This window comes from Panthera pardus, unplaced genomic scaffold (assembly GCF_024362965.1).
Source record: "Panthera pardus isolate Hobbes unplaced genomic scaffold, ASM2436296v1 HiC_scaffold_8, whole genome shotgun sequence".
Classification (NCBI taxonomy): domain Eukaryota; kingdom Metazoa; phylum Chordata; class Mammalia; order Carnivora; family Felidae; genus Panthera; species Panthera pardus.
The window spans coordinates 131,969,333-131,991,921 of NW_026527013.1; the positions used below are offsets into that span (position 1 = coordinate 131,969,333).

The 22,589-nt window shown below is 41.1% G+C and overlaps 1 protein-coding gene and 1 long non-coding RNA gene across 9 annotated transcripts in view; one reads left to right on the forward strand and one right to left on the reverse strand.

Annotated features, from left to right (window-relative positions):
• The window catches only part of LOC128775565 (uncharacterized), a 32,037-nt gene extending 23,632 nt beyond the window's left edge, over window positions 1-8,405 (reverse strand). Inside the window, exon 1 of the long non-coding RNA XR_008420352.1 lies at window positions 8,292-8,405. This is a non-coding gene — a long non-coding RNA (uncharacterized LOC128775565). The remainder of the gene's footprint in view (window positions 1-8,291) is intronic.
• Window positions 6,034-22,589, forward strand: part of FOXP2 (forkhead box P2) — a 565,305-nt gene continuing 548,749 nt past the window's right edge. For 3 of the 8 annotated variants that reach the window (XM_019418068.2, XM_053897470.1, XM_053897471.1), the window contains exon 1: window positions 6,036-6,732. The gene's annotated coding sequence lies outside the window, so the exon portion shown is untranslated. Of the gene's footprint in view, window positions 6,733-6,950; window positions 8,000-22,589 lie in introns of those variants that run through there. The other 5 variants (XM_053897463.1, XM_053897465.1, XM_053897469.1 and 2 more) reach the window with 4 other exon arrangements.

Sequence of the window (22,589 nt, forward strand, 5' to 3'; positions counted from 1 at the left end):
AGAAAAGAGGGCAAGTGGTACGTTTTCACAATTCATATGGTGCTATCAACAGGCAATTGATTCAACACATCTGGAGCTTAGGAGATGAGTATCTGTGGGGAAGTTTGGAAGTTTTCATTGTGAGGGTGGTAATAGATGATGGCAGAGGGAGGAAAAAGTAGAAGGAAAAGGAGGAGAAAGAGACACAGAAGGAGAAGAGGGAGAAGGAGAAGGGGGAGAGGGAGATGGCGAACAACTGAACTTTTATATGATTTGTTACAATTAACCACTTCAATACATCTTTTGGGTAAACGACTATGGTTACTACAGCCCTATGGTTATTAAACCAAAATAAAAATCTACACCGATGCAGGATCCTGATATAGTTCGTTTTTGCTCATAGCTTAAAAAAAATCAATGTTGTATTTTTCTCACAGCCTCATGTTAGCCTTTATTTCTGGAGTGTAGTGAAGACAAGCTGCTACTGAGATTATGGGTTTCGCCCCCTAGGAGTCCCTGAAGATCATTAACCCTGAAAAACATCATAAACCGTGGTTTGTGTTAGCACCTCTTGCCATCAGTTTTTCTATAATGAACACTTGCAATCAACAGTGATGAACCTCTTTACACTATTGAAGAAATCTTGCAGACTTTAATTGACTTTCAAGAGAAACAAGTCATCAGACTTTTTTTTTCCTCCTGTGTATTACAGTGGACATGACATGACAGTTAACCATCTTTAATACTGTACTGACATCCAAAGGTATTGCCATCAATGAGCCGTATCGGTTTCGATGGATGTGAAGAAAATGTAAAGAGATGGGGCAGGGGGTGGGGGGGATGGTGTGACAAAAATGCCTTTTGTGGAGTATGAGGAAGGAGGATTATTATATGTCTAGAAATATGAAATAGTTCAATAATAATTACCAGATTTACTAATGAGGGGTATAATCTTGCTGTCATGTCTGGATCTTTGCTTTGTGATTTTTCAAATGAAGGGACTGGACTAGAGTATTCTGAAGTTTCCTTCAGCTCCAAAATTTCATTGCTATCCAGAGACATACAAACTCTAAAACTAATGTAATAGTAGAAACATCATCAAGCAAAGGGCTCTTGCACCAAGCAATTCAACATATTTAAGTCAATGTGTCAGGAAGTAAACATCAGGGATTTAACAATTTAGCTATACTTATTCTTACAGTGATAGACCACTTCTCAGAAAAATCTAGTTCCTATGAATTTGAATCATGTGAAATTGTGATTTGTGTGGTCAAAGTTGCTCAAATGTAGATAATTTAGTATGATTCTACTTAATATTACTATTTCCAGGGAATGCATACCAACATAAGCAAGCTGTTACATTTTTAAAAAAGTAATTATTTTCTGGAAAATAGAAATTTGGTAGTCAAGTCTCTAACACAGAGAGGGGCGAGATATTTTGAGATCATTAAAAAAAAATAGGTCTAATGTATATATACTGTGCCACCACAGTGTTGTGTGAAAAAAAAAATGGAGTTCTCATTGCTTGATGGAGGCTTTTGGGTGAGCATTAGAATTCTTTATCCAGTAGTTGTCTTTTTTTCTATATTCATTTGGATAAAGCCTTCCTTGGCATGATCTTATGCCAGAGCAATTGATCTTTGTCTCTGCAGTGATATCAACCAGAACTGGAACCTGACATTAACTGTCTTTCAAGCAATTTTTAAAGACACAGCCGACCTCTTAGCAGAGATATGCTGTGTTTATGGGTTTCAAGATTAGATATACTAACAAAGGATGGGGTTAAATTCATGAGAGAATTAGAAGTCTATTATTGGCTCCAGGACATGGGTGGCCCTTATAGCAGAGGCTCTTTCTATCAGTAGCCTGCTAGAAGCAAGGGAAGGGGAGGGGTAATGGAAGTCTGCAGTCCCACTGTTGATTTCTAAAGGCTTTATCTGGAAGCTGGCAGAAGTGGGGTATTTATTTTTTTCTGACGATGAGATGACTGGAGAAGCTGGGTAGCAGCATGAATTCATGAACGCCTATGTGTTGCTTTAGGACTCAGGCAAATTTAGGGTACATGTTATAAAAATACAAACGAAAAGTATAGTTTGTGATTTCAAACAAACAAACAAAAAGTTGGGAAAGCTCATTAAGATTTATTATAGGCCCCAAATTTTGTAGTCCCGAAGCTTAACGACAGATGGTGGTGTAACTCCACCAACATTCAATTTGACTTTGTAACATAGATTACCCTTGATTTGACTTCCGTGAAACTAGAATTTTCTCTCTTTCCTAAAATGTGTCAGGGAGGAGAGTGGTGATAGCGGAATGTCTAAGGGGAGTCTGTTTATTTGCTCATCTTCAGAAAAACTGTAGAGGACGGGGAAAAGTAGGAACCTGATAGGTGCCCGTTCTTAGGTGGAAAAGGGAACATATTTCACCTTGCATTTGAAGACTTTTGTCACAAGCTATTTGAAGTGAGTAGTACAACTTTGAAGACGGTATCTCTAGCAAGAAAAATATAATTTAATAACAACCTGCCCCTTACCCTTTCTCCCAGCCATCTTTCAAGTCAGTCAAATTTAAGTATCAGTCACAATTGACCCCAGTGAAATGGCTCTGAAGAAAACACAAAACCAAAACAAACCTGTAATTGTTGTTTAACTGAAAGTTTGGGAGAAAGTAGCCCTACGTGTATGAATAATTCTATTTTGTAACAAATGGCTACAAATTGAAGCAGTCCGCTCCGGGAAGCATGAAACCGACATTTCTGATACGTGTCACTCGCGTACGTTGCTTTCCTTCATCCTGGCCTTGGTTAGTTTCAGTTGAGGTGGGTTATTTCGCGCAAGATGCGCTCGCAGAGACCATCTCAAACGAATTTATCTTTCGCCTCGACCGTCCCAGAGCAGGGGCTTGGAATTTGTTGATTTGCGGTTTCATCGTAAAAGGAACTTGCAATCAAATAAATTTTCGTGAGAGACTTCGAGGTCCAGTTGGTGAAACTCCCCAGGTACCCGGTAGCCCCGTGTAACTTTCCCCTGGAACCTTTCTAAATGACTTTTGCAGCCCCACGTGCTGCAAAGGAGGCTTGAGCTGTGGCTGCGACCCTGCGCGGCGACTACAGGGACAGGATTTGGCTTTCCCCTTTTCTCTGTTAGGCAGTGTTTCGTTGCAAGGCTGCCACGATCCAGTGGGCTGACCAGTGACTTGTGCAAAAGAAAACTATTCGTTCGCTGTTTGCCCTTTCAGCGTTTTCCTCGGCTGCGGAAACCCGGTTTTCCTATTATTACACTTCAACTTTTTTTGGAGTCTGTTAGCACAGAGCGCTAAACCCTGGCCGGCTCCAGCAGCAGCTAGGCGAACAAAGCCCGCAGTGTTCCGGGCCATGCTGGGGCGGGGGTGGTGGGCGAGTTAAAGGAATTGCAAATAAATATATTTTATGACCACCCATCAACAAACTACGTGCCACCGTGGCAGCCCCTGGTAGCCGGGCTGTGTCTGCACTGTGGCCGGGGGCGGGGGCTGGGAGAGAGGCGAGCGCAGAGGGGCAGCGAGCCGCTAGCCCTGGGCCTGAACTTTCACCTCTCGAACCCGGGCCCAGCCCATTGGCTGCGGGCTAGGGGTCCGCCCGGGGCAGCGGCTCTTGGCAGGACCTGCTTTCTCAACTCCCTGGGCGCCTTCCCTGCGGGAAGGGTTGGTGGCCCGGGGAATGGCAGCAGGCGAGGACAGAATGGGGCGAAGTTAAGCGGGGGCATCCGGGGGCTGCGGGCTCAGCCCCGCTTAGAAAGACGAGTGTCTAGGGGACACAGCCCACTTAGAAAGAAGTGCTCCTCGGACTGAGATATCCTTTTGCACCCCTTGGCTCCTGGCTATTTGTATTCACAGGAGAGAAACGTCAGAGGCGGCGAATTTCACCAAAACGTGTCTTTGTGTACAGGAAAGAGAAAGGCTAACTAAACCCGCTCTTCTCCAAGTCTTTGGAGCGTAACCCTCTTTCTCCTCGTTGGGAACTTGAACTTCTCTTCCAAGTGGCCCGGACTCCTCTCTAATAAACCTTTCCCACTCACTTCCTCCAGACCCCTGGACAGAGAAGTAAATCGAGTCGGTGTCTGCGGGGGAGGAAGAAGAAAGGGGGAAAGTGGGACTCTGTAGACCTCTTGACTATTCTGTTACCTTTTTTCACAAATCTTGTGGAAAGACATCCTCAGCTCTCCAAGGATTTCGACACCGTTTGCTCCTTGTCTTTTGCAAAATAGTTTCAGGTTAATTCATAGAATCCGCTTTTTATGTAGGTTTGCCAATGAAGCACAGACGCAGATTACTTAACATGAAATTATCCCCAATCTTTCAGAAGGGCGAGGTAGGGCCATTTGGGTCTGGCGTTTCCTAATTTTAAAGAATGCTCTCTCCTTCTTTCCCTGCTCCCATCTTGGGGAAGAAAAAAAAAAAAAGAAAAAAGAAAAAAGATCTGGGTTATTTGTCCACTATTCAGCCTGCATTTCGAAAAAGACAGTTTTAAAAAGAGTGAGAACACAATTCATAAGCAGAGCACTTAAGGACTACCTGGAGTTTAAAAGCTCGCAGAAAGCACCGCAATTCAAAGCTCAACTCTACCTCGTTCCTCGTGCTCCTGGCAGGGGCCGTCTTCCCACGACCAGCCCCTTGGCTTATTGACTTAATTGGTTTCACTAGAAAAGCTGACGGTGTGTTTACAGATGTGGGTGCCAGGGCTGCTTCCTCCCCGGGAGAACTGCGGGTTCTGAAGGGAAGAGTTGGTGCCAAGTGTGTGTGTGTGAGCTCGCGTCTGCCCTTTAGAGAAAGGGCGCGCTGCTCTTTGAGGAAAAGAAAGACTCAAAGGCAGAAGTTTAGTGCTGCTCGCCCGTCTCCCCAGCCACCCTCCCCCCTTTCTGCCACCGGAGATGTTAAAGTTGGCCGGGAAGAAGCCGGGGGCCAGGCTCTAATTCGCAATGGCCTCTCGGCTGCAGCTATTTGGAAGAAAGTTTCAGCGCCTTTCGGAACGCCACGCTTTGCCACTGATTGTCAGCTGAGCGGCGGGGCTCAGGCAGCAGCTCGCCGAGAAGGCGGCGGGTGGAGGGTCGCGCAGCCAGCGGGCAGCGGAGCGACTGGCGGGAGACGGAGGGGAGGAACCGCCTGCCGGGAGCGGGCTTGGGGAAGAGACTACACGGAGGAATCCCCCAGTCGGGTCCCGCGTCCCATCCAGGCCTGTCTGGTCCTCCCTCGGTCTCTCCCTCGTCATCCCCTTGGTCCCGCGTGGGCCAGCTGGGTCGTGCTCTACGGACGGGAGCTGGGACCCGGGTGCTGTGGAGGCTGGGCCCGCGCATCCCCCGCGCCGGCGCCTTGGCTTTGAAGTGCGCGCGGAGCGGGCTGTGGCAGTTTCTTCTTTCCTTTCATTCCGGGTACTTTGGCAACCCTCAGTCACTGATAGGGCCCGTCTCGAAAGCCTCAAACCCTAAAAGTCCCAGGTCGGCGGCCCCTTCCTTTCAAGCTCCGCCCCGGCCGGCCCGCCGCCCAGCCCCACGCCGGTGACCCAGACGGAGCCACCACGAGGAAGCCCAAGAACTCCTGGGCCCAAGTGAGACAGGAGCCACGACAACAATGAAGAGTGAGAAAGACACTCGGCCTCTCTCCAGCCCAGGCCGCGGAGGCGCACACCGTGAAAAGAAAGGCCAATCAGCATTTTAACGCACGCTTGGGTCTCCCTGTCTCACTACCATGCACTTTTAACTCCCTGCCACCGAGGGCTTTGGATCCCTTCGAGGCTTTCTGCACTTCACGTGGAATCCCCTGTTTCATTTGCCAGCAGCTCCGTCTGCTGAGAGGACGTACTTTGGGGACTGCCAAGAAGCAGCAGACACAACTCGGCTTTGCCAATACAGCATACGGTTTTGTTCTCTCCTCCCTCCCCACCCCCTTCCTCGACGCGCCGTCTGGGCCGAGCGGGAGGAGGCGGAGCAGGAGGTGGGGAGAAGGGTGGGGGTGGGGGAAGATCTGGCGCAGAACAAACAAGTTCTCCAGCGAGTTGTTTACATAGCAGGTGGACCTGACGTCAGCCAGGAGGCTCCACTGCAAAGCTGAACAATATTCTGCTCCGCGTTTCCCCCTCCTCTAAAGAAGTTGGGGGACCGGGGGAGATAGGTAGATGGGGGCGACAGGCATTCTAACCGGCTGGTTCCAAACCACTTTGGGGACCAACAACAACCAACAATAACAACGCAAAGTGAAACAAAACAAACAAGTGGCCCGGCAGTACTTCAGAATCCTCCGAGGCGTCCCTTCCCCCACCCCGCCCCTCCGAGGAGAGGCGGCTCCGCGCGCAGTGTGTGTACAGTTTGCATTGCCAACAACACGCGCGCGCGCCCGGGTGCGCGCGCCCGCCAGCGCACACTCACACACATAGACACACATACAGACACACACACAGATCCGGGTGGGGGGAGCGGCAGCGCGAGACAGCGCGAGCCTCCGAGAAAGCGCGAGACACGCCGGCGCGTGCAGCTCCGCGGCGGCCGCTGCGCCCCGGCTCGAGCCCCGCGCCACCCGCAGCCCGCCCGCGAGCGCCCGTCCCGGTTATTTATGCGGCGGCCGCGTCTGCTGGCTGCGGCTTCCTCCGGCCCCCCCCAGGGCGCGCCCCCCACTCGTGGCAGCAGCTGCCGGGACTCGCTCGTGGGTGTGTTGTTTGGGGGCTTCTGCCTCGGCGCCGCGGGTGCCACCTCCCGGGACGCTGCCCAGGCGTCCCAGGTCGCGGTAAGTTTCTTCGCCCTCACTCTGGCGCGCTGCACCTCCGCACCCCACCCCGTCCCAGCCACCTCCACGCCGGGCCGGGCTGCGACTTTACTCTACTGCGCGCTCCTCCGGCGGCGGCGGCGGCGGCGGCGGCGGCGGCGGCGGCTGCAAAGTTTAGCCCCAGCCGCTGCGCTTGGTGCGGCGGGGCGGGTGTGACATGTGTCAAATTTTGGCTCCGCGTCGGGGTCGCCTTCCGGACCTAACATCACCACTTGTTGTTCCTTTTCATTTTGCATTGTGATGGGGGAAGGGAGAATCGACAGAGGGGAGATTGCCTTTGGCTCACGTTTAATTTTTAGTTTTGAATATGCAAAATTTTTCCTCGTCCAGAGAGACCGCGGCTGGAGGAAAATGTGTGTCGAAACACCAGATGTGTGTTTGTTTACTCTTTTATTTTTATTGTTTGTTGTCTCTTCCTTCCCCTCCCTTCCCCCCTTCCCCCTGGGAGGAGAAACAACAGTAAAAACATCTGGCGGTTGGAAGCACACTATTGATCCAACTGCTGACCTTTATTTACTCAATTGGGCAAGTGCATGCTGCTCGTCCGTCTCTAAGTTAGGCGCTTCAGCGTTCATTTAAGAAGTACTTTTCTGGGAACTAGAGGCGGAGAGGGGACACAACTGTTTCTCCAGTAAAGAAACTCCTGGCCCCTAGTGATGCTTCGGGATAATGGTGCATCTTGACTGCTGCCCCCATCACGCTCTTTCCCCTGTCCACAGCACGACCCGCTTCACCCGGGATCTGTCCTAGTCTTACTTTTACTCTGCTTTGGAAAGGTCTCCTCGCTCTGGGCGTAGGTTTAGGGTGAACTCGCGCCTCCCGGTTCTTTAGGGAGGGAATGTGGGAGGGGCGCGGGCACCTTGCGGAGAAAGGGAGGGCTTCTCGCTTGGTTTTTACCTGTAAGTCGGTGGAGGCCCCTGGCGAGCGGAGGGCAGTCGGTAGCTGGGGGTTGGCTTTAACCCGGGCAGAGCTCGTGTCCCGACGGCCCTTCGCGCTCGCCGCGGCTCACGTGCGGCGGCGGCTGCACGGCAGGACCCACTGGGTAGCCGGGCGCGCCGCCCGCGTGCCTCCCGCGCGCGTCTCCCCGCCCTGCAGGCCAGGACGCGCCCCGACACCCCGACCTCTGGGCGAGCGTCGTTGTGGACCCTCGCTTGTTGAGGGCGTTTGGGCCCGTCTAGAGCAGGGAGGAGAAGTTGCCCTACTATCCTCAGACTCTGAGATCTCTTAGGTAAGTCTCTCAGGGCACCTGGCGCGTGGGGTGACACCGATTAGGAGGGACCAGAGGGTAAAGACACGTGCGAGCCTGGGGCTTTTGAGAGCGCAACCGGTGCAAGTTTTGCATAGGGACGACTCCAGGGAGGCCGAACTGGACACTGGCTCCTCAGACTCCGGAATCCCCAAGGAACGAGACCCCATCTGTGTATTTGTTTATTCGGCTTTTTAACCAACAGATTTAAACCACTTAATGGACAGCTGCTATCTGTAATGCTTATTCCCCCCCCCCCCCCATTTTCTCTCACCACATGTTGCAGTCCAGTCAGTTTCTTGGTCTTGAGGATTATTCCTCGAGTACTGTTTGCTCCCAGGTGGGCTGGCATTCCGGACGTGGCCTGGGTGAGTGCTGAGAACTGGCCGGAGGGAAAAAGGGTGTGAGAGACCTGTGGGAGTGTGTAAGATGTGTACATATATAGTCATCATGGATTCAGAAGTGCTTAAAGAGCTACCTCCGCAACATGCCCAGAGTCTATTTGGAAGAATAATTAAGTAGTAGCAGGTAAGCCGAGGGGAGAAAGTGACGCCCTGGTGGCAAGTAGCTGAAGTGGACGTTTTCCAACTGGAAGTATTTGGAGAGATTAACTTTTAGAAAACAAAAGTTTGCCTGGAAGGCACCTCTTTGCATGCTCTCCTAACTCAAATAGTTTGGTTAGGCAGCCGCGGAGACAGGAGGGGTGTGTTTAATAGCAAGTCTATGTCACAGGTCAACACTGAAGCCAAGATGAGCTTTTAGATATTCTCCTCTTCAGTCTTGCATCGTGCGGTACCTTGGGAAATGTTTTATGTTGTCAAGGGGCCTGTTTATCTTTTCTGTCACTATGAGTTATGGATAAGTATATTCTCGGTGTACTGGAATTTTAAAATGTAGTGTTTGTTTAATACTGTTAATTTACAGTTTGGATTTATTTGTGTATACCATTAATAAAGTGGGTATAAAGTTATGTATATGATGATCATTAGGGTCCTAAGATTTCATTTTAGTTTAGAAGCTTTTTAAAAGTCATTTTTTCTTTCCTTCTTTCCTTCCCCTCTCCCATCCTCCCAGTTTTGTTACTTAAGGAGACCCAGGTTCAGTCCTTGTTCAATTCAGTACTTCCTTAAGAACCCCACTATTTCATTGTTACCCAAAACTGAGTGGAATAAGTGTTTAATTGTGATTGAGTTACTAACTTTTAAAGAGGAGACTGGAAACCTGATGATACATCACTGTAGGTAAGTGAGGGAGGACACTCCATTTTAAAAGATCATCCAAAAGTTCACGTTTCAGTACAAGAATGCAAGAATTTTTAAGAGTATTTTCTTTATAATTCAATTTAAGGAGTGCAGTACATGCTTTCTTTTTATATACAGATAACTAAAATGTTACAATTGCACTACAGTGGATATAGAATAATTAAAAGAAATTATATACAAATAACAATTATGAACTATTCTTAACTGTTTTTCAAAATTCCTCAACTTACATTTTGAGATTTAGAGTGATGGACATTTTAGAATTGAATATTGTTTTCATAGAGTTCATACTCTGGAGTGGAAAGAGACCTTTAATCACATTATGACATGACTAGATTTATTAATGGTTGTATCTAAGTAAACTGTCATTGAAGTTTTATTTATTTGCACTGGTGATAGTACAGTGGTTTTGCTTTTACAAATAAAATAAAATAAATCCTTGTAATATTCTAGAAACCTAAATAGGGGGAAATTGTTGTATGTGGCACACTGTAAAAATAGGAAAAAAGGTGAACATTAAATTTACAGATAACTTGTAATGAGAAGTTCTGTTCCTTTTGTACAAGCAAAAATTTAAAAACACAAACCAATTCTCTTTGTAGAGCTATTAGAATTATACTTTATGAAAGTATATTTAAATATGTGAAAATATCTTCATGGTTTGACTGAGACTCATAGGGCACATAACAGTATAATGAACATAGCCAGACAAATTTACCAGACATTTTTATTTCAAGAGAAAATGTGAGGGATACAGAACTCAATTACATAAAGGGCATATTATTTGTGATATTTTTAAGGATTTATAGCTGGCTGTGCCTCATCACCCTTGTCTATTTCTGTGTTGATAGTCTCATGTTAGATCAGCTATTAGTTGTAATACTGATAGAAAACTGAATGATGGAAGTGGTCACGTATTTTCTACCTCTCTAAATTAAATCAGAAAGAAGCCATTGACTTGTAAGAGAATGTCACTGAGAAGTTCTCTTGACATCATTGTTGCTAGACAAAATTGCAAGCCACCACTGAATTCAGAAATAATAACAATTTCATTGCAATTACTGAATACTAATTCTTGGCACACTCACACTGTTTTTTTTTTTTTTTTCCCCCTTTAACTTTGTGGTAGATGGAAGTACTCTTAGTGATAAATGAATGGATCCAAAATGTTCTAACCAGTGCCCAGATTCACACTGCCCTTTAAATAAAGAAAGCCTGTTTCTTAAATTAGGCCCAGTGAGAGCTTAAGGTTTACATAGACTTTTCAAAGTAACCTTACTTATGTACCCCCTAATTCGTGGAGTTCTAACAAACTTGATCAGACCCAACCCAAAATGATAACTGCTTATTTTCTTAAGGGTCTGCAAAAGCAATACAGGTGCTTACAACTTGCCTTAAACATACTCCAGTATTTACGATCCACAGATAATCTAGTGCCTAATTAAAATGTTATGTGCCATAGTTTAGTTCTATTTTTTCTTTAGACGACATAAATATTTTCCTAGATCCAACTGTGTATTTCTTAATACACTTGGTTTCCAGTCCTATAACCTCCATAGTCTGTATAAAGTACTTTAAGTTCTTAGGTCTTGTTTTTTTCCCCCATGTGGCTTGAGTCATTTTCATTGATTTTTCTATGGAGTTGTTCCAGAAATTTAGCATCCTCATTTGTTTTTCAGAACTTCCAGGTGGACCCCATTACTGTGTTTTTCAGCGCCCTAACTAAGTATAGTTTGGGGAGTTGTCTAAAAGTACCATTACTTTTTTTTTAAGTCCCACATTGTTTATGTGAAAATTCATTACTATTGAATTACATAAATACTCATATGGTAGAATATTTTTTTCCTGTAGAATATTCTTTCCTTGTAGGTATTCTTATGTATTAAAATAAATGGGCATTTACTTCCACTTGCTGATTTACTTTTGTCTTGTCATTACCTCTGATGTATTTTTGTATATATTCTTTTGCTCTGCTCAGTGTATTGATCCATCCCCCACCCCCAAATTTCTAGACAAAACAAAAAAGGGAATAACGTTGGTGAAATATAAAGAAATATTGTGACTAATTAAGAGGTTAGTGTTAGAACATTGAGATACTGGGGGGAGGTCCTTAAAGAAGATTTAGATTCATAATGTTCCAACACTATTCATATTAAAATGAAAAGTAAACCTATATATATGTGGTGACTTATTTTCAGTATTTACTAAAACTGTTTTTTCTCTAAATAGATGCTTCAGCAGTTCGGGGTTTTCTCAAATGCGGCATTGTTAAGAATTGGCCTAATTCTTAGGAGAATAATGTTAACTTTGTAATTGGAGTGACTAGGAATTTGTGTTTATCTATACAGGTTTTTGCCAGGCAGCTAAATTAAGAGTATCATGGCTCAAAAATGACCTATAATGGTATCACCCCTGTTTCACTTTGAACCCTAATACTTTTTCATTTTGTAATTGTTAACTTTGCTTACTTCTTACTGTATTTCTTCACCTGTCAACTTGCTTTCTATGAACAACTGAAATTCTAAATTACACTTGCTTATATAATTTTATCTACAATTTTATTTAAAATGCATTTTCTCTGTAAATTATCTATGAAGGGCCAGGTTTAGCCTTTTAAATTCCTTGATATTTGAAATATGTGTTCTTGGACCTATACTCTACCAATATAAGTCTGTTTCCCATTCAGTTGTATACCTCCCTCTTCCTTCAATCCACCAAGGACTTCTAGAATATACCTTCCCATTATATTGATAAATATGTCTTCATTCCTGTCTCTATGGCAAATTATTTTTATTAGCAAAGGCAAATAAAATTTAAATGTTGTAAAAGTATATGGCTGTGAAGCAAATGAATCCCCAGGGGTTTAAAAGCTCTCAGCAGTTTTAGTTTATTAATGTTGCTTAATTTCTCTTGATTTCTATCTTGGAAGGCTTAAAATATACTATGTGGAGGATAATGTTGATTTAAAATTTATTTAAGTTTTTAGTGTTTCTTTTTAAAGATCTATCTAACATAAGCCTAAAAGATTTATGCCATGAGAATGTTACACTTTTTTTTTTTAAAGGAAGTTAAGGAAATTTACTTTGAGTTCCTCAAATAAAGCATACTACTAGAAATAGTGTAAAGTTTTTCTGGTATTCATTTCTTTCTTAACTTTTATAATGGCATTTTCTGTCAAAGTTTTTTGTATTATTTTAGTTTTGTATCATTTTGGTAGACATACACAGCTACAGCCATCATTTTACAACTTTATCTCAATTTAAGAAAAAACAAACTTTCTTAAAGTGAATTTTAGGGGGTAAGAAAAAAAATCAGCGGTAGACATATTTCGGAGAAAGCATTTATAAAATTTCTCACTGGCAGATAGCGAGGAGAAACTTATAGTACACTAATCCAAATAGCTTAACATCTTAGCATATGTAGACTGTCATAAAATCATCTCATTTAAAAAAAAAAAGATCCCCAACATCTTTAAGGACTATTCCTCACCATTACTTCACCCAAAGTTATGTTCCAGGATTTAGTTGATCTATATCTGTATGCCTGTAGCTAACTCTTCACTTCCTTTTTTGTCGTTCCCCCCCCCCCCCCCGCCCCTTTCTGAGTCTGCCTTTAGTTTAGGTAAGTGCCTCCCCTCATCCCCCAAGCTCGTTTTATACATCTAGTTAGTACCATCACTGGTACCAATCTGATCAGGTAGACCATCATCTCCTACCTGAGTTGTTGGCAGTAGCTATTTATTTATCTCCCTTCTTCTCTCTCTAGGCAACACAGTCCGTTCTCCACACAGCAGAGTGATCTTTTAAAAATATGTGATTATGTCACTCTTTTCTATAAACCGTCCAATAGCTTATGTCCCTGAGAATAAAAGACAAAGACCTTACATAAGTCCATGTTATTTGACCCCTGTTACCTATCTGACATTCTTTCCTAACATTTTCCTCTTATTCAGTCAACTCTAGACATACTGGCTTCCTTGATATTTCTCAAAACAGGATAAGCTGATTCCCACCACAGATTTTTTTCTGTGTTCTCTGTCTGAAATGCTCTACACTCAGATATCTTCATGAATTTCATGTCTCTGCTCAAACATACCCTTTTTAGAGAAGCCTTCTCTGACTGTCATATATAAAATAACAAATACTCATTGGTCATGCGTTGTCACCTTTACCCAACATTAATTTTCCCCACAGCACCATCATCAGCTGACATTTTAAAAAGTTGTTTATTTATCACGTTTTCCTGAAGAGAAAGTGTATTGCAGGGAGCCAAGGATTTTGTGCGTTCACCGTTCTAATCCAATGTGTAGAACAGTGCTTGGCACTGGGTAGCAGCTATAAAACTAAATATTGAATGAAAGAATGGATGAGTTGTCAGAGGGCCAAGAAATTACTTCTGTCTATATCATTAACTCACTTTTTGTGTAGCTGCAATTACTTTTCACCTTCCTTTTTCCTTTTCACTTATTTTATACCATGTCACATTTGGTAAACCATGTTCACTACTGTATTGACCAAGACATGGCTCCCCTCTCAGGTGGATACACTTCAAGTTCAATATTTTCTATCTCTATTTTATTCTGATCTGAGAAACAATAGTATACTTAGCTTTCGAAACGTGTGAATGGATGTTTTTCTTTCTGGTCAACAACAAATGCTCAATAGTTGAGTGCTTCCATGTGATAATACTTAGGACAGTCCAAATGACGTTTCATCATATATTTCATAATCATATCTTAATATGAATAATATAAATAATGTCTATAGGTATTTCTAATGGCTACGTTATGGACACAACATTGGCATACCAAGTATTTCTGAGATTGTCTGTGGGGAAGAATAGGAGGAAATGGGTTAAGCCAAGGTCTCTTCTGAAAACCTTTAGATTTAGATGGCTTTCCTCTCTGTGTTGGCACACACACCATAAGTTTACAACTTCTCTTTTGCCTCATTCTTTCAGTATCTACACTTAGAGCAGATTGAGTACTTATGAGTTTTGGAAGGTCCATCTCTCCAAAGTTAAAATCTCACTTTTGAGCTTGCCCGAATTGCTTTTGGACATCTATAACTAAGGTATGAATAAGTGATACAGCTCTCCATAAAACATCATACAGATTCACAGATTCTTCTGCTTTTTAAGTTTTTATTTAAATTCCACTTAGTTAACATACAGTATAGTAGTAGTTTCAGGTGTACTGTATCACTATAGTCAATACTTCCATTCAGCCTCCAATGCTCCTCACAAGTATACTCCATAATCCCCATTGATTTTTTTCTTCCAAACCTAATGCTCTATAGATCTCCTTCCCACATATTATGTCCATGTTTGGAATATGCAGTAACTCGTTCAGCAATTTTATTTGAAATACCTTGAGAATAGAGAAAGGCATTTATCATCTTTTCTATTGATGTTAAAGGAGGAGGTCCTCTTTGCCTCTTCTCATTTTTCTTTTTCTCTCTTCCTTCCTCCAGACTGAATTATGAAACCTTTCTACATCATTCTGATATTTTATTATGCCATCAGTGAATATGTAGCCCTCGGAAAACTGTGAAGCTAGGCAAAGTGGGCTTTTGTTACATGATTACCCCAGTTTCCCCTTTAAAAAAAATTACTAACTTCTCCTCCTCTTCTCCTGCTCCTTAGACACCCAGTGCCCTCCATGCTGCCATTTGGCTACTCCAAGTTCCAATCCTTTCCTTGTCTTGAGAAGGACATTTTGTATTAAAGTACTTCTTTAGTAATAATGCATTTTAGAATGCGAATGAAGATAGATCCTTCTGGAAAGTATAATTATTACCACAGCTAGTAAAATAGCTGCTTGCTTTACTATGCAGAGTTCCATGGTAAGTGCCAGGAGACCTGCATTCTGGTACTTGGTCTGTCTGTAACTGTTGTGTGATGGTGGGTGGGTTAGTTCCTCCAAAATGAAAAGGAGCATGAATTAGTTTTTAGGTTACTTTCAACTCAAATCTTTTTTGAAATATGTAGAATCAAATTTGAAGCCATGAACATGTTTTGTCTTTACTACCATAAACACACACATAAGAATGAATGGAAGAAAACGACCACTTCCTAAAATAAAAACAATTAAAACTAATTAAAACTAACAACAATTACCACACGTAACTTTGCTTATGAAGCTCAGGGGGGCTCAGTTAAAATTTAAGAGTAATTTTTTTCTACTATTGTAGCGCATTGGGCATTTTCACACTGCTTCCCCCCATCTCCGTTGGGAATGGAGCCTCCTCTTGTTTAACCAGAAAGCTCACACAGCAGAGAAGGCAGAGTGCATGTGAGGGTGATCATGTTTGGGTTAAGAAGAATAAATAACCACCTGGCGTTCTCTCCCCTGAGGTGCGTCATTAACTTTCCCCAATATTAATTTCTTCACAATTTTGTCTGGTCCTGTGCTCATTCATATATTTAGCTCGAAGTGTCACCAGTCCAGAAATAAGATGTGGAGTTGGATAAGCTGTTTGATAAACTTTGTCTTTTAAAATTAGAGCTCCCCTTTTTGATGGACTTCACACACACAGACATACATTTTTAGAACCCACATAAAATGTCGGGCTGCCACATGGTCCAGCCTATGCATTGTGCGGCATTAAAGGAAACACAACTCCCAGCTGTAGGAATACTACATGTCTTTGCTGTAGTTTGGCTTAAAGGGAGTGACACGGTTTTATACAGTGTGCCACATAGGAAGTTTTGCCCCAAATCTCTTGAGGCGTCTTTCTTCTTCTCCTGGGCACTGCTAAAAAGTTTTTAGAGCCTCATCTAGATCATTCCTCTATTGCTTTGCTGCCCCATCCCCCAGTTGTGCAGCACATACATCATATCAACTATACACACCCCGTGGAGTGTGCCATCCAATGCAAAGTGTGGTCCCTTTCTTTATTCTGGCTGCTTTTCTTGTGGCGATCAAGGTTTGTCTTTATGCAGACGAACAAGGAGAACAGCAACAAAGCGTTCTTCTCTGAATGTAAAGGATTATAAATTGTGGTAGGTTTTAGCTGTGATGTAAGCTTGCAGACGTTCCCATTTCAATTCTACCTTGTCATATGTTACTGAGAATGCATATTCCTGTAACTAAAAATATAATTCATTGGACAGCTTGACTTTGTGTTGTCCCATATACCATAATTTTAAATCTATAATTTTGATCAATTTGTAATATTTCTTTCTTTCTGGAAAAGTATGCTTTTAAGTGAAGTTCTAATTCTTTGCTGTTTTGTAATTTTTAAGAATGTCAAACTATCCCACGCCCTACATGTCTGTTGCTCCTACCGTTCCACAAACAGAAGAAAGGCAATGTCATTTGTTATGTCTATTGGTATTTGATTTTACAAATCTATTCTCTTTGGTATCCTTCTGATTGTATCGTGAAAATATGTTGTTTCCACTAGGCTGCAACAGTGCCAGATTCTAAAATATGACTAAGTACATGCTTACTCATATTTCTGTATTAAAAGGAACATTGTTGTTACAAGTTTTGTTTTTATTTTGAGAGACAACTTGTTTTTCTGACTATATAAGATCAAATTTTAAGTGCAGATGTACAATGAAAGAGAATATATGGTAACAAGCTATGAATACATAACTAACAAAAATATTTAATGTTTATTTTCTTATTTCTAGGATTATGTTTCTTATGAGAGTATATTTAAGAGATGGAATGTGGATGAATAATTTTACTTTTACATGTGAACTCTTCATTGGAAGTAAAAATGTATTTGATTGTTTTTAAAAACCTATTTGGCTATACATTTGACATTTCACTGTAAAAATAAATTATTGGTGGGACACCTGCATGGCTCAGTTGGCTGAATGTCCAACTCTTGATTTCGGCTCAGGTCACGATCTCATTGTTGGTGGGTTTGAGCCCCGCATTGGGTTCTGTGCTGATAGTGCAGAGCCTGCTCGGGATTCTCTCTCTCCTTCTCTCTCTCTGCCCTTCCCCCACTCGTGTGCTCTCTCTCTCTCTCTCTCTTTCTCAAATTAATGAAATAAAATTTTAAAAAATAATAAGATATTGGTTATCATACTGTAGAAATGATTCTGGTAATTTTTTCTCCTTTTATTGTGTCTTATTAATGACACACTATTTTAATTATCTTTATAAAATTATTTTAAGCTCTTTAGTTTCTATTTTTAGTTAAAGATAATTTACGTATGGCAAAATTAACCCCTTTTTAGTGTAAAGTTCTGTATATTTTAACAAAATCATGTTACAAAATTTTTCCATATGGTTTTTTGTCACCCTTTTTTCCTCATCTTCCAGGCCCTGGTAACCATTGATCTGTTTTCTGTCCCTATAGTTTTGTTCTCTCAAGTCTGCTTTTTTTTTTTAAGGCAAATTTTACACTGTATAAATTTATGGTGTCTAGTGTGTTACTTTGATATGTTTATATATCATAACATGATTGCCATTGTAGTGACATTTATCACATTACATAGCTGTAGTGCCACATTGCTGTCTATATCCCATATACATTAGATCTCTATGACTTGTTTATAAGCAAGTTGCAAGTTTGTACCCTTAAGTGACATTAATCTTAATCCCTAACACCCCATCCCAGAGTAACCACCATTTTAGTTGGTGTTTTATAAGTGTGACTTTTTCAGATTGTATGTAAGAATCAGTACTTGTCTTTGACTTATCTCACTTAGCATAATGTGCTCAGGGTCCACCCATGCTGTCACAAGTGGCAAGATACCCTCCTCTCCTATGGCTGAATAATATTACATTGTATACATATACCACATTCAAGTCTATCTTATAAATAGAATCATACAGTGTGTAGCCTTTGAGTTAGGCTTCTTTCACTTTAATTGTATGCATAATGCATATATGCACATATAATACCTTGGTCTTGCATATAGACCAAGGTATCATTGGTATAGACCATTATATCATATGAATAATGCATATGAGATTCATTTATATTGTTGTGGTGTATCTTGTTTGCCTTTGCAATAATGCAGTTGCTTGTTCCTGTCATAATTTTTTCTGAGTTTAGAATTCTCTCATTTTTCATTCAAATATATTTTTATTTATTTTTTTAATTACATTTTTATATAGCCTCAGATTTTATTTTGCCTTATAAGTTGGCATGGCTTATAAGTAAGAGACTTCACTGGGAGGTCATTTCTAAAAATTAATTTTGGGGTCTTTACCATAGTTCTCTTCCCTCATTCCTGCTCCCACCCCCAGTCTCTCTTGCTTTCAAACTTGCTTTCCTTGTTTCCACAGGAGTTCACTGGTCATGTCTTTTCACTCCTTGTCATCTGTTTGATTGGAAGATCTAAGATCCATTCAGGTAGCTAGTTCTTAAAGAAGAAAGAAGTTTGTCATCAGTTGTTTCATAATGTTTTGTCATTTATTCATTCACTTGTTTATTCCTCAGTTACTGATCATCCACCAATTTCTGCAAATGGCAAAAGAAGTAAGAAGAATCTAAGAATCCTAGAAATAAAAAGATCCTTTCAGATCATGAAATTCATTTTCCATTCTCCCTTCCAAGTCAGATGGGAGACGGGGCTAGGGTTTACTCTCCAGGAGCCTCTGTCAAATTGCCAATGGACTGTAGTGTATGGAAAGGGAACAATCAAAGAGGTAAATCAGAGAGGCAGGTTGGGTGCTAAGAACAAATTGTCAGTTTGAAGGGGCTAGCTGGGCTGAAATGGAACAGAAACCAGGGAGTGAAAGACAGGAGTGAAAATAGACAAGAAGCCTGGAGTAGCTTCCTGTGCAGTGGCTTTTTTTCAGACAAGAAGTGAGCAGTGAAAAGACATCTGAATGTGAAGGAGGTAGTCCCCAAGGCCATAAACCTGGCAAGTGGCTTTCAAAAACTTCCACGAATGAAAAGTTTGTTATCTTTACATCCAAGATTTGAAAAACTTTAATTGTTAAAAAGTTTTTCCTTACGTTGAATTGTGATCAGTTAGCCATTGTTTCCAGCTCTACCCTTTGGATTTACACAGAGTATTTCACGTTGATAACTTTGTAGATGTCTGAAAGTTTTCGTTTCTAATAAATCTTTCCTTTCTTAGGCTAAAGAAGTCAAGTTTCTTCTGTTATACCTTATATAATATTTGGATGTATTTCATTCCTCACAGTTCTGATAACTCTCCTCTGGGTATGCTTCTGTTTGCCAAAGTTTTCCTTTAAAATGTACCCAGAGCTAAATACCAAACCAAGAGTGTTGCCTGACCAACATAGAACACATTGAAAATTTGTCTCCATTTTTTTCCTCCAATCTAATAGCGATTCATTTTTTTTTAGTCATGTTACATTGTTACTAAATTTTTAATTAATTTTAGATAAGTTGCATGAATATACAATTTGAAGAGTTTATTTTAAAAATAGGATTTATATGTCTTTTAAATTCTTTGTTTCTTTGTTTCTTTCTTTGTTTCTTTGTTTCTTTCTTTGTTTCTTTGTTTCTTTCTTTCTTTCTTTCTTTTGGAGAGAGGAAGAGCACAAGTAGGGGAGAAGGGCGGGGGGTGGGGGAGAGAGAGAGAGCGAGCGAGCGAGAGAGAGAGAGAGAGAATCTTAAGCAGGCTGCACACGGAGCCTGATGCGGGGCTCGATTCTATGACCCTAGAATCATGACCTGAGTGGAAATCAAGAGTTGGACGCTCAACGGACTGAGCCACCCAGACACCCTTTAAATTCTTCTTTTATAGTTCAGTTATTCAACATGTCAGGCTCTAAAAAAAAATTCCTGATTCTATTATATTTGTTAGTAATTGTGTCATTCATAATCTTGATTAATACATTTTATAGCTCTATTCAATTATTATAAAAATATTGAGCAGAACAGGGTTAAGAATGGAACCTTTACTAAAGTTAGTGAACGTGGAGTCTTTCACTTGTCATTGATCCTTTGGATGTGATTATTTACCCACCTATATACATTTGAAATTAATCATAATAATGGCTAGCATTCTTTGAGCAGTTAGTTTCAATAAGCATTCTCTAATCAGTTTGTATGCATTAATTCATTTAATCTTCATGATACTTCTATAAGGAGGTACTGTTATTTTCCCATTTTACAAATGGGAAAGCTGAGTTGTGGAGGATATGAAATTTTATTCTATTTGCAGGTTAACAAATTAGCCAGCCAGTGCTTTATAGATGCTTGTGGAAGACACACAACTTTGGGGTCAGAGACAGAGCTTTATTACCTCTGGTACAGTCAGCAGTGTGAGTTTTTTGTTTTTTGTTTTGGTTCCTTGTCCCCCTGCCCCACTCCGTCCCACAGGAGTTCTGTAGAGTGGCTCAGATTCATGCTGCACACTTGGTGAGTTGTATCACTCATGAGGAATGCCAAGTTTAGGAACCCAGATCTTTTATAATGGGCTGTAAGTAAACTTTTCTTTTGTTCCATAGGGAGATACTATTTCTGTCTTCAAAGGCTATTTGCTATACAAACATTTGTGGAAAGACAGTCCAGCACAAAAACTGCCAGTGCCTTTGCTCACAAAACATGCAGACACTTCAGAGACCCATGAAATTTGCCTCTTATCCCAGATATTAAGAAATTTCCCCAAAGTTACACAAATAGCAAGTGGACTTACCCCAAGTTGGCCATGAGAGACTTTTCTCTATATTTTTCTTGGTCCAGCTATTATACAGCTAATGCATTTCTTTGATTCACTCATATAGTAGCGTGTCAGAAAAGGAAACAAGGTTTGGCATGGCTTATTTTTAACAAATCCATGGCAGGTTTTTTTTAAAAAAAAATTTAAGTGCTCACAAACCATCTGTTTAGTAACCTGTTCTAGTTTTGTTGGGGAATAATGTCAAGATCACTGATCTTCATTTTCTAGAATCCTTTTACCTTAAAAAAATAAAACAGTATTTGCCCCTCTTAGGTGCTATGTCCTCTCTCCTGTTATTTGTAACTCTTTCAAGGTTATCAGCTATCATTCTGTTATAACATTTACTTTTTAATACCCTGAGATTGTAATCCGTTGGTCATGTATACATGAACTTATTTACAGTGACTCATTGTTCTCTTATTAATTCCTGAGCTTTGATTCTTTATTAATCATATTTGATTTTCCATTTTAGGTTTCAACACATTCCTTTTTGGTGGAGAATGTAAAAACCACCTAAGATTCATCTCAGTTATATGATAGTATACCACTGTCATCAGACAGTAGGCTCATGTCTTCTTTAACATTTTTTCCAGCATCTAAATAAGATCATGAAGTGTTCTTAGATTTTTTGAGGGTTTGGAGGGGGTTGCTTCAGCCCATTTCAAGTATTTATTAAAGCTTTGAGTCATGTTTCTGGACTGTTCCTTGCTATGGTAATATTACTTATGAGGTCAAATAATGCCTGTGTAACTCTGATTTTTTAGCTATTTTCTAATTTTTTTCCCTCTTTTTAGTGCCTTCTCAGGCTGACTGTAGGGCCATAAGTGCACTTTCAGTAATTCATAATTTCAGTAGATATTTATCCCAAGCCGTTTCTTATTTGCCAAGCTGTCATATATATTAGGAGCTGGCAAATTTTTTCTGTAAAAGACTAGAGAGTAAATATAAGTTCAGTGGGCCATAGGTCTCTGCCGCAGTCGTTCAACTCTCCCATTGTAGTATACAATGAACAATATGAACAATATTGAACAATATTGTTATGAACAATAAGAATGTGGCTGTGTGACAGTAAGGTTTGTTTATATACACTAAAGTTTGCATTTTCATGTTTCATATTTCATATCATTTTCATATTTCACAAAATATTCTTTTGATTTTTATTCAACCATTTGAAACTGTAAAAAACCATTCTTACCTAACAGACTATCCAAAATCAGGCTCTGAGTCACATTTAGCCTATCGACTATATTTTGCTACACACACAGACACATACACACACACAGTTATTCATATAAATATAGACTTATCGTTTTTACTTCCGTTACAAAAGTCCATGCCACATTTATTCACTGGCTTGGAATTATGACCTTAAAATTGACATGGACTTCTAAGAGTTCTGTGACAAAATCTTTCATGATAGTTCTTCCCTTTTCATTGCTATTAAGGTCAAAGTAGTAATTTTCCTCATTGCTTTTTAAGCCTTCAGAGAGAAGAAATTATTTGTATGTCAGTAATTTATTAGGTGCTCAATATTGTCATTATTAGTATCACAGTATAAATCTAGATAATAAAGTACAGTGACCAGCCGAGTCATCAAAGGGTCTAGGTAGTGAACCAAGAATGTCTTTCACATTTTTCAGAGGTCAGGGCAAAACAAAGATGTCAGGAAGGTTCCGAGACAGGTAGAAGAGTCATGAATCATG